This window comes from Protopterus annectens, chromosome 4.part0 (genome assembly GCF_019279795.1).
Source record: "Protopterus annectens isolate FY-2018-M chromosome 4.part0, PAN1.0, whole genome shotgun sequence".
NCBI classification, from domain to species: domain Eukaryota; kingdom Metazoa; phylum Chordata; order Ceratodontiformes; family Protopteridae; genus Protopterus; species Protopterus annectens.
Window position 1 is genome coordinate 1,014,225,165 of NC_056733.1, and position 17,939 is coordinate 1,014,243,103.

Here is a 17,939-nt window from a genome sequence, read left to right on the forward strand (position 1 = left end):
TATCTCTAGCTTAGAATTGCCTAGATAACATTTTCCCTATTCAATGTCAGTCATGTAACTATTACTTGCTTGGTCAAGAGTGCAATATATTAATGTGACTCTTAATTCATCAATATGTTCAAACTTATTATTGTCACTATAAATTGTCCTCAAGTGCTGATGTACTGTTTTACTGATTTATTCTAACTAATGCTAACATTGTTTATTTATTTATTAATTCTAATAGATGTGTTTACATAATCAATTGTTGTTTGAATACTTCTCTTTTGACAAACCTTCTCAAACATATCCACTGTTAAGCTATTAATTATTTGACTCTGTAAGGATTCATACAGTAATGAAAATGTGTTCCTTTTCAAACAATGTTTTTTATTAGTGAAGACTAAAATGCACAGATTATAACCAAAAATTATGTATTACATCAATATATTGTTGCTCTCTTGTACCAATTAACTTACAGAATTTCCATAGAATACATATTCTGGAGCCTCAAGTTGGCCAATTGTGTTCAAATCATTGGAATGATGGTTAATCTGACTGGATATCTTTGTTCTGTCAGATTAGGAATGGTTTTCATTCCATGTCAGTTAAAGGATTTATTGAAGTTTAATCACTTTTAAAAAAAAATGTTTTCCTTTTGCAGGCCTCAATCTAATTTTAAATTATATTTTTTAATGGGAATTAGCAATCTGTCATCAAAATATAACCTTTCCAAGAAGGATGCACAAGATTTAAATATTACAAATACTTGCTACTATATCATTGCAACATTCTTAACCATTGAGTAAATAATATGGCCATTGAGTAAATAATATGGTTTTGACCTTTCTTTCTCTAAATGTTAATGGCTTAAATAACACAAGGAAAAGATTTAATTTACTAAAATACTTGAAGTTAAATAAAGCACAAGTAGTTTTTTTACAAGAAACTCACTTCAAAACAAATGAGAGCATTATTTGAAATCCAAATGAATACTTAAAACTATCCAATTCTTCGCACACTAAAAAAACTAGAGGAGTCTTAACACTGTGGAAGAGAAACATTATCTCTCCTCAAATTATTTACAATTATAAAGATAAGGAGGGTCTTTTATTAATTATAATAATAAAATTTAGTAACAGAATTCGGACATTAGTTAATGCTTATTGGTTTCCTGGAATTGGAGTAAAAACAATAAAAAACACTTAGAAGTTATCATTAAAAATACTAAGGGTAGTCTGATTCTAGGAGGAAACTTTAACTGTTTACTTAATGATTCAGAAACCTCTAAACAAAAGACCTTTTCCTATTACCTCTATAGGTACAAATCTTAAAAAAAATAGACAGATAACTTACAGCTATATGATTTATTTTATCTCAAAAATGATAACTCACTAGAATTATCTCACTGTGATTTTAGACATAAGACTCAGACTAGAATTGATAAAGTTTTTATATCCCAAGATCTAAAAACAAAAATATCATACTTTACAATAACCCCGTGCCCTATGTCTGATCAAAATGCACTAATTTTTAATCTTCAAATGGATTTTAAGAAATTGTCTTTCACTAAAAGAATTCCAGCCTATATTACCAAATTAAAACAGTTTAAACCTCGGTTAGACTCAGAAATATTTTTTTTCCTAGATACAAACCTAACCAGTAAGGTAAATGTTGTAATCCTCTGGGATTCCTTGAAAGCTTATTTATATGGCAAAACTATTACATGGTTTAATAATAAAACAAAGGAATGGGAGTCTGAATTATCTAACATACAAAAACAAATTGTATTCATTAACAATGATAATACAAGAATTTTCTCTAATAAGAAAAAGGAAATTGAATCTTTAAATAAAAAATATAATGACATTCTAACTCACAAAACTAATTTGGCCCTAGAAAAATTAAAACAAAATTCTTTCTCTGTGTCTCCAAAATATATGCACAACCTAGCATTGAGAGCAAAAAGACATTCCATTGAAAATAATATCATTAGTGTGGTTCATGAAGGGAGGAATAATAAAAAAGTTTCTGATATAAATGATATTTTAGATGCCTTTAAATAGCACAACTCAGAACAGTACAAAAACAAAGATTTTCAGCATAGAATTTCAGACCATGGCCTGGACTTTTCTAAATTAAAAAACCTACCAAATTTAGAAAATGTAATTAATGATATTCAGAAACAGATTTCCCTAAAGGAAATTAATGAAAAAAATAAAGAAAGCAAAAATAACAAATCACCAGGCATAGATGGTATTATTAATGAAATATATAAGCTTCTACCATCCTCTGCTATACCAGTCTTACACAAGGCTCTGAATGAATCATAGTTACAAGGTATAATTCCACCTTCATGGAGGTATTCATTAATTACCCCTATACTAAAAGAAAATAATGATTCTCATTTGTGTAGTTCATATAGGCCAATTTCTCTCATTAATAATGATTATAAAATTTTAATGTCTATTTTACTTAACAGATTTAAAAAATCACTAACACATCTCATCACTGAAGATCAAACGGGACTTATTTTAAAAGAAATACTCAAGACAACATTCAAAGAATGCTAACTACCATATATATCTTAAATAGAGATAATCAAGAAGCTCTTATAATCACCCTCAATACTGAAAAAGCCTTTGACACATTCAATTGGAATTTTCTTTTTAAAATTGTTGAATCATATAAGTTCCCTATCCAATATTTATAATAATAATTTAGCCTATGTAAAATTAGGACCATTTATGTCTGAATATACTGAAATTACTATCATTATCATTGTTAATTAATTAAAGGTACCAAACAAGGATGCCCAATGTCCTCAATTGTATTTGCATTAGCAATAGAACCTTTTTCTTTGGCAATCCAGTCTAATTCCAAAATTAAAGGCTTTAATATATATATATAATCAATTTGACTCTAAGATAATGCCATTTGCAGATGATAACTTACTAACTTTAATAAACTTAGAAGAATCCTTACAAGAATTATTCACTAGTTAAACATTTTACTGTATCTCAGGATTAAAAATTAGCAGTTCTAAATCTAACCACATACTATTAAATAAATAAAAAAATCAATGATAACACTAAATTGACTATAAATTAAATAATTGGGAAACAGGCCTCTTCTTTAAAATATCTAGGGATTGTACTATGTGAAAATATTGATTTAACTTTAAATATGAACTATAACAACATTGTCAAGGTATTAAAAACTCTTACAAAGAAATGGAATAAATTACATTTACATTTTGAAGATAGGCTACAATTAATTAAAATTATTCTGTTACCAAAAATAAATTACATTGCTTTATCTATTCCTATATTACCCAGTAAAGTATCTTAAGAGAAATAAACAAATTTCTCTTAAAATTTTATGGCATCCAAAAAAAAATAGAATAGCTTTATTAAATCATATTAGACGCTGGGAGCTTGCATGAATACATTTTCCAGATTTAGAATCCTATATTAAAGTTTCTAACCTCAAAACAATCTTAAATTTCATTGATCCAAATTTTTCTTCAGCTTGGAAATCCCTACACACAACTATTATCCTAAATGAAAATAAATTAATAAAAAATTACAACTAAATGATCTGAGTAACAAACTTTGGTATGCACTTGTGTCACTTTACAGTATAATATTATTAAACCCACAAATCTAAATTATATAAACTATATTTACAATACTTTTAGAAGTTTTGTTAACAATATTGATATTAAATTATGGATACAGTTACTATTCCCCTTTAAAATTACAAAAAACTTTTTTTAATAATATCAGCGCAGATACTCTTAGCAATTGGGAAACATAAAAATTTACATCCAGGTATCATTGCACAATGAACTTAGTCACCCTGGATGCACAAAATTTTATTAAAACATTTCATTTATCAAAATCAGATTTGTTAGCTCTCAATAGCTTACTTCCATTTACTCAGGATCTATGCAGAACAATAGAGGATTATTCCTTTAAATCCTCACCCAAATTTATATTTCTTATACATGAAATACTATGTGGAGAATTTAATTAGAAAATTTTAATTTCAAAACTGTATAAAATCATTATTAACTATAAAACTATTCCTAATCAGAAATTTTGAGATTTTATTACTAAAGATTATACATTATCCCTAACCTCTGAGAATAAAACTAAGCTTTTACATTCCATTAAATTAACTTCTAATTTACAAGTTTGGAAGATTTTTTTTCCTGGAAATTCTTGCATAGAGCTTTCTATACTCCTAGTAAAATTGCTAAATTTAATCTTTCTAAGGAGGTAACATGTTGGAGATGCTCTCTAAAATGCAAGGCCAATTGGTCTCATATTTTTATGAATGCTCTCTCATTAAGAAATTTTGGAAAGATATTGATAATTTCCTTCAAGCTATCTTTACTGATTCCTTTATATTATCAAAATCTTTAATTTTTCTGAATGTAAATTAATCTATTACAATGAATAACAAAAATAAATATCTTCTTTGGACAATTTTGGCAGTAGCCAAAAAATGCATTACAGGAAGATGGAAATCATCCTCCATTCCAACCTTCGAAGACTTCATGTTTCTATTGGACGAAGTAGCGTCAACGAAAATAAAAGCTAAAGAATTAAGAATTTTTCATTGAAAATGGACTAATAATCCTTGGGAGAAAGTTCTCTCTCTTATTAAGACAATTAATCCAGATATACTTTCATCTAATTAATCAAATTGGAAGCAAGAATTGTTGAATATTGTATAACCTTCTTTATATGTTTATATTATTTTGCTATTCCCTTCTGTTTTGCTCTTGAGGCCTGTGTAAATTTTGCACATAGTTTATCACAATTTGTCATTTAAATTGTAAAATTAATTTTTTCTCTATTGTTATTGGAAAATTTTTAAAAATTTGAGCAAAAAAAAAAAAAAAAAAGAATCTGTAGCAATTTTATTTTCATAGCTAGCTTTAGAGGATTTGATGATGGATCTCAGTTTTTTGCTGAGGCCAACAAAGGAGTTTTTCCAGTCTTGGGACTTCACCCTTTTCTGCAACAGTTTTTCCTTCTGTTGTAGAGTTTGTTTATGGTGGGGGACCACCAGATTTGCTTCCTTTTTATAGAGGAGAGTGTCTTGGTTCTGTTTGGTATGGCCCACTCCATCCAATTAAGTATGTGCTCAAACAGTGCATTGGTGTATGATTCAGCAGTCATGCACCTAGTTTTCATTTGCATGGGTGTCATGAAGTTAGCCACCTCTGTTTTTAGAAGGCCAGAATTGGCTTTGGAGAAGTTTTTTATGGTGGTTTCCTTTGGGGGGGGGTGAAGGTGGGATGTGGATATCCATGGTGATTAGCTTGTGGTCAGATCTGACCAGGGAGGAGTTGATTACTGGTGTAGAGCAACAGTCACCCATGTTAGTAATGACCAGGTCAAGATTGTTTCTGCCCCTGGTGGGGGTAAGAATGAGTTGGTCCAGGGCATTGGAATTAATGAATTCCAGAAAACATTGATCAAGTGTGTTGGTACATAAGTAATTGTACCAGTTAATGGAAGGGGTAGTTAAAGTCTCCCAGTATAAGGGTATTGGCTTATACCCTAATATTTTCCAGTGTGTTTAGGAATGTAGAGTGGGAGTCTTGACACATGGTGGGAGATCTATAGCAGGCTACAACCTGGACTGCAGTTAGCCCTGTGTTAGTTGTACCTGAAGTATCTCTGATGCGTTATGTTGGGCTACTAGTCTGGAGGTGTGCATATCCTTTATGAATATAGAGACACCACCACCTTTAGTGATTCTGTCCTGGTTTAGGGGCCAAAAGGTGTAGTATAAATTATAGCTTGGTAGTGCTGGGGTGCTCTCCGGAGCCTTGAACCAGGTCTCGGTCACTGCATAGATGTCAATGTTCTCCATTTTAAGAAGTGCTTCGAGTGAGTGCATTTTGAGATTTAGAAGTCTAGTGCTGAGTAGCATAACCTTCAGATTTTGTTTGCTTGTAGCTGTTATGGTGGTAATTTTGTCTTTAGGACATTGCCTAAAAAAGGCACTATAGGGGTGGCAAGAGCCTTGGCCATTATCCAGAATCCCAGGGGTGACAGGTGCCGGCTATCTCTGGTGAAGCATCGAGCTCTGTCGATCATGTCATCCCAGGCAGACAGATACTGGATCCCCTTAGAATGACACCAGAAACTTAGCCAATTGTTGAAGTCACTCATTTTCTGCTTGTACTGTGGTATCATTCTGGGTGATGGTATGATGCGACTCAGAGCTAGGGTTATACCTGCATCAGCTACAAGATTAGAGAGCTCCTCTATGTCTCTTTTCATGTAGTCCAGGGAGGTACGTCTCAGGTCATTCACACCAACATGGACAATGACAGAGTCATATTTGTACCTGTTGTGGAGTGACCTAAGTGCTTGTGTTATGAGATGGATTCTGGCACCCGACAGGCAGCTGACCATAACTTTCTCCTTATTCAGCCTAGTGAGTGGGACATCAGTGTGCCTTACTACTGAGTTATCTTTGAGTAGTGTATTGGGTAAGTCGTTGGGACATCAGTGTGCCTTACTATTGAGTTATCTTTGAGTAAGTGTACTGGGTAAGTTGTTTTGCCTTATGGGCTTTGGTTGAGTGACACACTGTTTAAGTGAGTTATGTATCTCATGGTTTGTGCTGGGATGTGGTGGTCATTTGTGTTTCTGCCTCGGAGGTCTCTGTTGTTTGGGCAGATTTTTATTGAGAGCCTCCATGAAAATAGGTGTCTATTTTGTGTTACAATGTGAGGGTTGTGGTGGTGTATCTTCTGGAGGACTATGTGTTGAATATGGTGTAGTGCAGGTGTTATCCTTCTCCTCTTGACTGACTAATCCAGTCTTGGCTGGAGAGTGCTTGGCTTCCAATTTGGCTATGTATGTGCATCTTTCACAAGTCATAGTGTTAGGAGGTAAGAGGAGAGGGTTGTCTGTGTACATGAGGCAGTTGCTACACTTCCTCAGGATGCCCAAGTTCACCAGGTTGACAGTAGAAAGCAGAGAGAACTGACCTTTAGACATACCTGGATATGAGCTCACTATATTAAGTACTGAAGCCTTTTACAGGAAAAAATGTCACTTAAAGTGTTTGAGTCTGTACAGAGCATTGCCAAACACTTGAGGGGAAATCAATACTGAGACCCTGAAAATTTAAGGATGAAGTATTTAGGCAGATATTCTGAAGTTGGAAGAAATCAAGCAGTACTTACTGAAAATAAAGAATTAGCTTGTCAAGAATGATGAAAAGAGGGGAGTCACATGAATGGCTACTGCCTGGCTACTACTAATGCTGGTCTCAGCACAGCTTCACTCTGTTGGGATACAAAACACCTTTACTTCTTCTCTCACCAGAAACAAAATATTAGCACCAATACCAAGAAGAGAAGCAGACCACAGCTTGTTTGGTGATCTAGTCTTGTCCCAGATGATGCAAGTATTTGCAGTCTTGTAGCTTTTTCTGGTAGATGCCTCGAATAGCAACCAGACCAATCAGGTACGTTAAGCACAGACACTCACTCTCCAACCAGAAACAGTCAGGAATCAATGCACTCTGCTCCTACTCTCACCAGGATCAGAATATAAGCACAGATTCCAAGCTGTCACCTATAAAGCAGTTATTAATCTTTCTGGTAATCAGCAGTCTCCAGAAAATAATGTAACTGCACTCCTCTCACCAGGAGAAAAGAGAAGCACTAATCCCAAGATGACTGCTGAGAGGCAGAATGTGGGCTCTCCAATAACTGGTGGCCTTGTAATAGATGCTTAAAGGTAAGATGAAAAACAAGGTTTATCCTAAACACTGCAGTGTACACTACAGGAGTTAGATGTGAAAGTAGGTAACTTAAGTTTTACCTTTCTAAAAAGTTAAGGTTAATGGAGAGTCACTATTTTTAAAACAGCAAGATAGATTGAAAGAGGGTGGTCACTTTTTATTCTGGTACTATGAAATACAGTAGGATGGTCAATAAATTTAAATAGCTGAAGGGGAGTGATTTCACAAAATGATAATTTTGTGCTTACTCACACCAACCTGTAAAAGCAGAGAGGAAATGGTATATGTGGTCAAATTAACATAAAGGGCAGGCAAATAGAAAGACATTGGTGTTTAAGTAGACAACAGTAACCAGGTGGGAAAAATTTCTGTCTGACTCACAAGAGACAGAGTTGTGATGTCTTTTCAAGTTTTAATATGCAGTTAAAAGCAAAATACAAGTAAAACACAGTGTAAAGAAAACAAATCACAGTATACAAAATAGAAACATGCAATAAAGTAATACAAAGGGTGGCCGCAGTGGTGCAGCGGTTAGCATTGTCACCTCACAGCAAGAGGTTCTTCTGTTTGATGCTTGGTTGGGGTGCCTTCTGTGCGGAGTCTGCATGTCCTCCCTGTGGCCATGTGGGCTTCTGCCGGGTGTTCCGGTTTCCTCCCACATCCCAAAGACATGCTGTAGGTGGATTGGACACTCTAAGTTTGCCCTAGGTGTGCGCGTATGTGTGCCTTCTGTGGAAGGTTGGGCGCTGGGCTGGCAACTCGACACTGTAAAACTCCACTGCCAATCATGAGTGGAAAGGTGGTCCGCTGTGGTGACCCCTAACTGGGACAAGCCGAAAGAAGAAGAAAGTAATACAGAACACAACAAATAAAAAGCAAACTAACCTTTCCCTCACAGCAAACTGTAGCAGAGCCTGGGTGAGCCTTTCCAGTTTTGTGTTCCAGAGACTCTCCCTTTTGTGGAATAGACTCACTCTCTATGTAAAGTAGACTATCTCATTAACCCTTTTTAAGCACAACCTGGATAACTGGATGGGGAACAGAAAATACACCCCTGGGATTCCACCTACATCCCTGCTGGACAGTGGGATAGGGTGCTGACTTGGAATATGGACTAAATTCTTGGCTAGGCTTGTAAGGGCCTCAGGCCCAGTAGCCTAGTAACTTCCTATGATATTATGACCTCCAGGTTGATAGGCTAGTAATCTGCTATAAAAATATGATCCTATAAATAATGGGATTCAGTATTTCTTTTATGAGTTTATTGCTGTAGCCTCTGGCTAGAAAGTCTTTTTCAAGATCAATAATGTTCCAAATGAGCTCTGTTAGCTCCTTAGAGACCTGGGCTATCCTTAAGGCATGGGTTGGATAACATTCATCTTGGTCTTGAAAGGGTGCATATTGTTATGATACAGACGTAAGTTGACTCTGGTGAGTTTGCTGTATAAGTTATTGGTAATTATCCTTGATTTCCATTAGGAAATCTGAGGTGTTGAGGATAAATGATCTGTTTATTTCAGCTAATGGCTTGATTTGAACCTCAAGGTATATGGAGATAGGTTCTGTGTTACTTCCTCTGCACATGATTACAGGTCTGTATGGGGGGGCTCAAGAATATTTTTGTAGGGTTTTAGTATGGGAAAGAAACAGGGAAGCCTTGGGTATGTGACGTTAAGAAATTAGAATAAGTTGTTACTCAATATTCCTCTGTCATTAAGAATGGTGAGCTCCATGGAAACATTCTCATATGCTGTTCTTACAGTTCCAGTGTTTCATTCCTCATAAAACCTCTTGTTTATAAGCATGGACATGAGCTTCTCATTATAAGAGATGGTGTCTGCGACCAGGATGCCACCACCCTTGTCTGCTTTCATAATCCTTCTAGTTGGGTCTTTGCTCAAATTTCTAAGAGGCGTAAGTGCTTGTGATTTAACGTTGTAGAATTCCTTCCTGGGGGGGGTGTAGAAAACTACAAATGTCTGCTTTGTATTTAGTTTCAAAAGACATGATTGTGAGGTTTGGGGGGGGGGCAAAAGCTGCTAGGTTTCTTCCATTTCTGGTGGAGGACCACAAGCATGGGAGTCTGGTTCTGTGCTTCTTTATCGTGAAAAAAGATTTTCAGGTTGAGTTTTCATGTGAATAATTTCAAGTTGATGATGGTCTGAGTCCATCTACTTATTTGCTGTGGAATAAATGTGAGGCCTTTCTCTAACACATCTGGTTTGCTTTTGGTGAGGGGTTTCCTTGAATAAGTCCAGACTTTGGTTATTTGTGTGGGTTTGTTCTGTTCCTCCAGTCTTGTTTGTTGAGAGGTTCTATGGGAAGTTTCCATAGGTGTTTCAAATCCCTCATTCCCTGCCATTTCCAATCTGCCCATTGATTGTTGCTTATCAGTGAGTTCATCAGTCTGTATATCCAGTTCTCTATGGAGTGATGTGGTTGCAAAGTTGGACTTGAGCAGCTTGGTGTGGTCTAGTGTTGTCTGGAAGTTTTTGCATTCTTTTCGTTCTTGGGCCAGGGGTGCAGTTTTGGGAAGGTATGGCATGCTTGAAAATCCTGTGGAGGTGTATCTGTTTTGTGATGATCAGATCAGCCATTTGAGATAAGGCACTGTTTTCGATTGGTCTATCAGGGTTTGCTGAGTAGGCTTCCAATGAATATTCTGGACTTCTGGTGTATCTTCTTGTGTTGAGGCTACTTTTTGTATGTGGTTGTGGTTCCAGGTATGATCAAGGTCTTCAACCCAAATGAGGTCTCTCTCTATTTTCTAGAGTTGATTTTCTCTCAGTTTATCTTCAAGGAGGTTGATTTCTGTGCCAGGGTGCAAAATTGTGTAACCTATCCTTCTTGTGTGCTGCAAGCTGCTTCCTGTTTTAAAATTATTAATTTGTTTAAAGTGTGTTGAGCCCTATTGCATGCAAGTAGTACCCACACAAGTCTAAATCTCATGTCCTTCAGTATTTCATTCCATTTTTCCAAGAGCTCAACTCTTTTTTAAGTTTAGGGGAAATATTTTTAAATTTTAATTTTCTTATTTTTATTCTTTCCCCAGATGAATATTTTTCCTATGTTTCATGTCCAAATAATCCTTGATCCTCAGAATCAGATTTTTTACTGGCTTGATCTTCAAAAAATACTATCAATCCTTTTTTCTGACCTCTCTTTTTGCATGGAATCACTCTCCTCATTTTTCCACTCCATATCCTTTCTTCTTCTACATCTTCTTCTTCACCTAGTTCACCTTATCCTCAGCTTTCTTTTGCCCTTTCCTTGTATATTTTCACCCTCTCCCCCAGCCCCTTGTTGTCCTTCCTTGTGTATGTTTTTTTCTTTCTCCTCTTTTTCATTATTTACTCTTTGTTCTTGACAATCCATCCAAAAGTGCCACCCCCCCCTTTTTACATAACCTGCATTCAGGCACACACCTTCTTGCTGTGTGTTGTTTCTCCTCATGCTAGTTACACTGTACTTTGTCACAATCATTAATTAAATGAGAAAAGTCCCCAAAAAGATATATAATTTAGGCTGGCCGACATATCTTAATGTCCCTCTATGACCAGCCACAAAAATAACACTTTGTACATGTCTCATTATGCTGTTTTATAGGTTCATATGCTCATACGTATATACAAGGCTAATGACTGCATGAGTATAACAGAATTCACTAAGGGGTGAATAAAGAAGGTTGCCAGTTGAATAATTGTAAAAAATCCACTTTATTACAAAAGGTTTAGCGCTTTCATCTAACTACATAGACTTCATCAGAACATTGTCCTTACACATTCAAACTGTTTTATACTACATTCACACTAATTAATTAATTCATTCACCAATCAGAACAACCATTCAACCAGCATATGAATTAACTTTGTAAAAGTACTACAAAAATAAAAGTCTGCTGTTCCCATTTCACAATATTAGTATTAGTATATATGGTACTGAGATATCTAATGCTTCTAGTACATCAACACACAATATAATAATATTATATATTACATTCAAATAAGGATTTACTATTAAAAGCTTGTTATACATTTATATATCCTTTTAAAAATCTGTTAATATATTAAAATTGTTAAAATTTAAACCTTATTCAACAATATAGGTTTAATAGTAATATATTCATTGATTCCTGGTGGTGAAGTTGCATTCAATAATATTTGCCATCTAACCTCTTTCTCTCCTAGAGTATGCTTAATACTCCCACCTCTTTGTGATACCCTCACCACCTCTAATATTGCAAATTTAAAAGTATTACAATTGGCACTGTCCCGTACGTGTCTAAATAGGGCATTGTACTCATCCTTTTTCTTTATAGCACACAAATGCTCATAAATCCTATTTTTCAATTTCCTTCCTGTTTGGCCCACATAAAAACTAGGACACGTGGTGCACAGAGCCAGATAAATAACATTGATGGTATCACAATTACCTCGACATAGATGTAAAATATTTTTGCTAGTGTTATGCAACTGGACCTCATGGTCCTCCATAATAGCCTTACATTGATTACAGTGTCCACATTTCCGTGTACCTGTCACTTGTCCTTTGACCATCTCTATATTGTGTTCAAATTTGTTCTTAAGGTTAAACCCCACACTATTAACAAACTTGGGTTCATTACCCACTACATCTGATATTACATCATCCCCCTTTAAAATATTCCAATTCTTCTTAATAATGTGTTTTATGTCCTCAGTATAGTAACTATAAGGTAAAATACATGCCGTATGGAAATCCCATTCATTTCCTTGACTATTAGTTATACCTATATTATCTATACCCACTCCTAATAAAGGTTTATATTTGATGCCCCACATTTTACTCACATACTCTATAGCATCCTTGATAACATATTCAGGGTATCCCCTCTCCTTGAACATATTACCTATTTTGTTCAACTCCATCAGCATCTCACTATACTCTGAAGTCATTCTGGCAGCCCGAATACACTGACCCTTGACTATGTTATTCTTTAACCTAACAGGATGACAACTGTTGTATTCCAAGTATGTGTTGCTAAATGTCTCCTTTCTATATATATTGGACTTAAACCCATGTGTCAAGGTAATATAGGTATCCAAGTATGCAATACCATCCATGCTGTATTTATGTGTAAAACTCAAAAAGGGGGTGGATGTATTAATATATTGTATAAATTCAGGGATAACATTGTTGTCCCCCTCCCACACAATAAATACATCATCCAAAAACCGGACATACCTTAAGATATACTTCATATATCGACTATTAAAAACAACTTCATGCTCCCAGTCTAGGAGGACCATATTAGCATAAATAGGGGCACAAGCTGATGGAGTATAGTGAGATGCTGATGGAGTTACATAACACTAGCAAAAATATTTTACACCTATGTCGAGGTAATTGTGATACCATCAATGTTATTTATCTGGCTCTGTGCACCACATGTCCTAGTTTTTATGTGGGCCAAACAGGAAAAAAATTGAAAAATAGGATTTATGAGTATTTGTATGCTATAAAGAAAAAGGATGAGAACAATGCCCTATTTAGACACGTACGGGACAGTGCCAATTGTAATACTTTTAAATTTGCAATATTAGAGGTGGTGAGGGTATCACAAAGAGGTGGGAGTATTAAGCATTCTCTAGGAGAGAAAGAGGTTAGATGGCAAATATTATTGAATGCAACTTCACCACCAGGAATCAATGAATATATTACTATTAAACCTATATTGTTGAATAAGGTTTAAATTTTAACAATTTTAATATATTAACAGATTTTTAAAAGGATATATAAATGTATAACAAGCTTTTAATAGTAAATCCTTATTTGAATGTAATATATAATATTATTATATTGTGTGTTGATGTACTAGAAGCATTAGATATCTCAATACCATATATACTAATACTAATATTGTGAAATGGGAACAGCAGACTTTTATTTTTGTAGTACTTTTACAAAGTTAATTCATATGCTGGTTGAATGGTTGTTCTGATTGGTGAATGAATTAATTAATTAGTGTGAATGTAGTATAAAACTGTTTGAATGTGTAAGGACAATGTTCTGATGAAGTCTATGTAGTTAGATGAAAGCGCTAAACCTTTTGTAATAAAGTGGATTTTTTTACAATTATTCAACTGGCAACCTTCTTTATTCCCCCCTTAGTGAATTCTGTTATACTCGTGCAGCTGAGCTGAATTTTTGTTGGACTCGAGTGCTGGTGTATTTTACAAGGCTAATGACTGCTAGAGCGTTTAAAAGCCTAGCCTTGCAAAACAAATGTGACCCACAACTTTGATTTATATTTGATTTATAAGGAGTGATTTACTGACTGCCTCTGTCCATCAGAGACATAGGAGCCAGACAAGAAGAGATTTCCGATTACCCATCCAGCGGTACAAGTTGCACTTGGATATAGATATGGAGGATCTCTCCTTCACATGGATGGGAAGCCTGTTCCAGAGAATGGGAATTCTCTGAGAAACATATTTGTGTCTCCAACATGTTCTATGTTGCAAGCAAAATTTAGGTATTTTAATCTAGTAGTTCTGATGCTGTTCCTTTTGCAGATATGCAAAAGATTCAACAAAACAGGGTCCAGGGTTGCCTTGAATGCCAGGCAAAGATCACTTCTCTGAAGTCTGTATGATACCAAGTAAAGAGACAGGCCTTTGAGGCAAACCGAATAGAGCAATGTATTTAATCCCTGCATTCATTTTGCAAGAAACCTTTGAGGACCTTCTAGTTACTGCATGTGTCTGCTATGTGCCTGGTCAAGTACATACTGAAGGGGAAATTGTGGTCTATGATGGACCTGATGAGCGCCAAGTACAGTGACCTATCTGGGCCTAGTGCCATGCCCTTGCTTATAAGTAGAGCAACACAGAAGGATTCTCTTACTATGTTGAACACATGTTAGCCAAAGGCTGGGTTACTATGTACATGAGCTTCCAGATCCATGAGTGAATCAACTTTTAATGGTGTTTTATTGATGACATAGTTATCCATGATGGCAGACTTCCCAAAAGATATATAATACACTTTTTTTATTCAGTTTTAAGCCACAGCTTTTGCACAAAGTGCTTGCCTGTATTAAACCTTCCTGAAGTGTTCTTCTCATCTGGGTGGATTCAATGACTGCTCCCAGTTTGCAATAATCTGTGAACTTGGTTAGCCAAAAGCCTTTGACATTGGCTTTGACATCCAAGAATTAGACACCAAAGAGGAGTGGGCCTAGCACAGAACCATGGGGAACTCCACTGGTGTCTGACCTTTTTGTGTAGGTGGCCTCATTGATTCTAACTTTCTGGGTGCCATCAGTGAGCCAGCTAGCTATCCAGCTTATTATATAGGGGTTTATACCTAGCTCAGTAAGTTTGTTGACAATGTATCAAATGCCTTAGTCAGATCTAACTAGGCAGTATGCACAATTTTCCCTCATCCATTGCCTTAGGGACCTTTTCAAAAAATCTACCAGATTCAATAAGCATGGCCTTCCTTTGACAAAGCCAAACTGGGATTGATCCAGTGTCTGGAGGTCTCCTATATACTTGGTGATAATTTCCATGATAATTCTTTCCATGGCTTTGCAAATAAGATGAGTCATACTAATGGGTCTGTAGTTTCCAGGATCTGCTGAAGGTCTCCGTTATGAAGGGAGATGATCATTGCAGTCTTCTGTTCAAATGGCACAAAGCATGTTTTAAGACTATGCAAACAAAAAGATGACCAATGCGGAGAGTAAGAACACTTTAATTCCAAAAAGCACTTTCTCGATTGCTCACTTCTTCAGACCTTAACAAACAGTATGAGAAAACAGGCCTTTAAATACATAAAGCTTCCAATAAAATTAATTAAAAACAATTAAAATTGTAAGGTGTTAACACATATCAGTGTGCTAAGCCTCTTTTCTTTAGGAGAGGCTTTAAAGCAACAGCACTATTCAAACTAGGTGGCACATATGCTTTAAAGTTGACAATCCATTTTAATTCAGCAAGTTCAGTCTCATTGCTCAAACCCCCTTCCCTTAAACTTTCATTTAATTTCTGTAGTACCAAGAACTTAAAGCTGTGACTCATACCAGCTTCAGATGCATGTTTCGCTAATGCATTTGTTCATTTTATATTTTGTATATCACTCTAACTGGGGTGGTGGTGCTGCGGTAGCGTTGTCGCCTCACAGGAAGACGTTGTCCTGTTCGATTCTCAGCTAAAGCATCTTCTGTGTGGAGACATGCGTGAATGGGCGTACCTTTGTTGAAGGTTGTGCATCAGGGCTGGCAACTCGGTATGTAAAAATCTACTGCCAATCATTAGCAGACTGGAGTTCCGCTGTGGCGACCCCTAACTGGGAAAAGCTGAAAGATACAACACATTTCGTATATCACTCTGATGTTGTAAAATCCTGTCCTTAAACATACAATTTATCTTCCCTATATAGTATGAATCACATACATTACACTTAGCCATATAGACCAAATTATTCGTGTAACAATCTGCATAAAAGGACAGATGCATAAGTTCCATGCTTAATGGATGCATAATTAAGTGTGTAGACCACATATAACTGCAAGCCTTACAGGACCGGCATGCATGAGTGCCCTTATGCTGGGAGGTGAGGTGCCTATATGGTTCAGTGTGCTTATAACGGAGTCGCTGTTTTAAGATCTTGGTATTTTTAAAGCAAAACTTGGGAACTGGTTCTATATGTTCACTAACAGAGGGATCAGTCATCAGAATGGACCAATTTTTCTTTATGACTTCACATACTTTGTTAACCTCTGCTGAATAAGTCAAACAAACCCTATTTAAACCCTTGGTGCTATTAGCCTCTGTGTCCCTCACTGTACTGGATGAACTGTCAGAGAAGTAGGGTTTTACTTTAACACCAGTTGATGTATTCAATTTTCTAATTTCCTTATCTATCTCACTGCCCTTATAGCCCTTTTTCAATAGATCTGCTTTTAGCACTCTTAAGGCTTGCTCTAAAGAGTCAGCATTAGTATGCAATCTTATGCACCTAAAAACCTGATTTTTAACCACATTCCTAGTAACGTGGGATGGATGTATACTAGAGTGATGTAAGAAGTTATTTTTCCTACATGGTTTCCTGTACATTTTAGTGGACATGTTACCTAACATATCTTTGCTCTCAGTAATGTCTAAAAAAATCAATATCAACAGAGTAATGCAGAGAAAAAGACAAATAATTAGTTGAAGTCTCTAACATGTCAACAAAGGCTTGAATCTCATCCATAGTACCGTCCCAGACAAAAAAGATGTCATCCACAAATCGCTTAGAAAACATAACATAACATATATAGATCTTTGCTGAAGACTCGCTCCAACTCCCAATTGGCTAAAACTAAGTTTGCATACGTGTTAGTACACACTGTGCCCATTGCTACCCCTACAACTTGTAGAAAGTATTCTGACTCAAAGAGAAGCAAATTATTCTCTAAGATCAGGTCTAGCAGGCCACAGATCATGCTAACCTTGGAGTTGGAGAAGCCATCTTCTTTAATCAAGAATCGCCTAACCCACTCAATCCCATCCTCACTGCGTATCACAGTAAACAGTGATTTCACATCTAGAGTAACAAACAGCATTCTTTTGATATCATTACTAGATCTAACCCTAGCCCAGTTGTACAAATGCTCTAGAAACTGTTTACTATCTCTCAAAACTGTATCAACTTTGTCCAATACGCCTCTCAGTTGTTTGTCGATATATATCAACATCGACTCAGTGAGCCATCCCCTTCCTGAAACTATGGGGCAATAGGGAGGATCCTTGCTGTCTTTATGTACTTTCAGCAATCCATAGATCTGTGGTATAGTGGGGTGGTCTACAGAAAAATAGGTGTAGAGAGAGTAGTCTATCTGCTCTGCCATTAACAAGTCATACAAAATGAAATTCAGCCTGTTAATTATGCCATTGACTTGAAAATTTCAATAACACATATACTGTATTATCATACAACATATAATACATTTTATCCAGATAGACTGACTTATCCAGCACTACAACTCCACCTCCTTTGTCCACTGGTCTAATAACTAGATGTTCTGCTCTAACCAATTGATTCATTGCCTCATGCTCATTAAGTGTTAGATTAAAAAAAAAACTTTTATTATTTTTATCATTAAAGGACTTTCTTAAGACATCCTCACATAACTTAACAAAGACTCCATA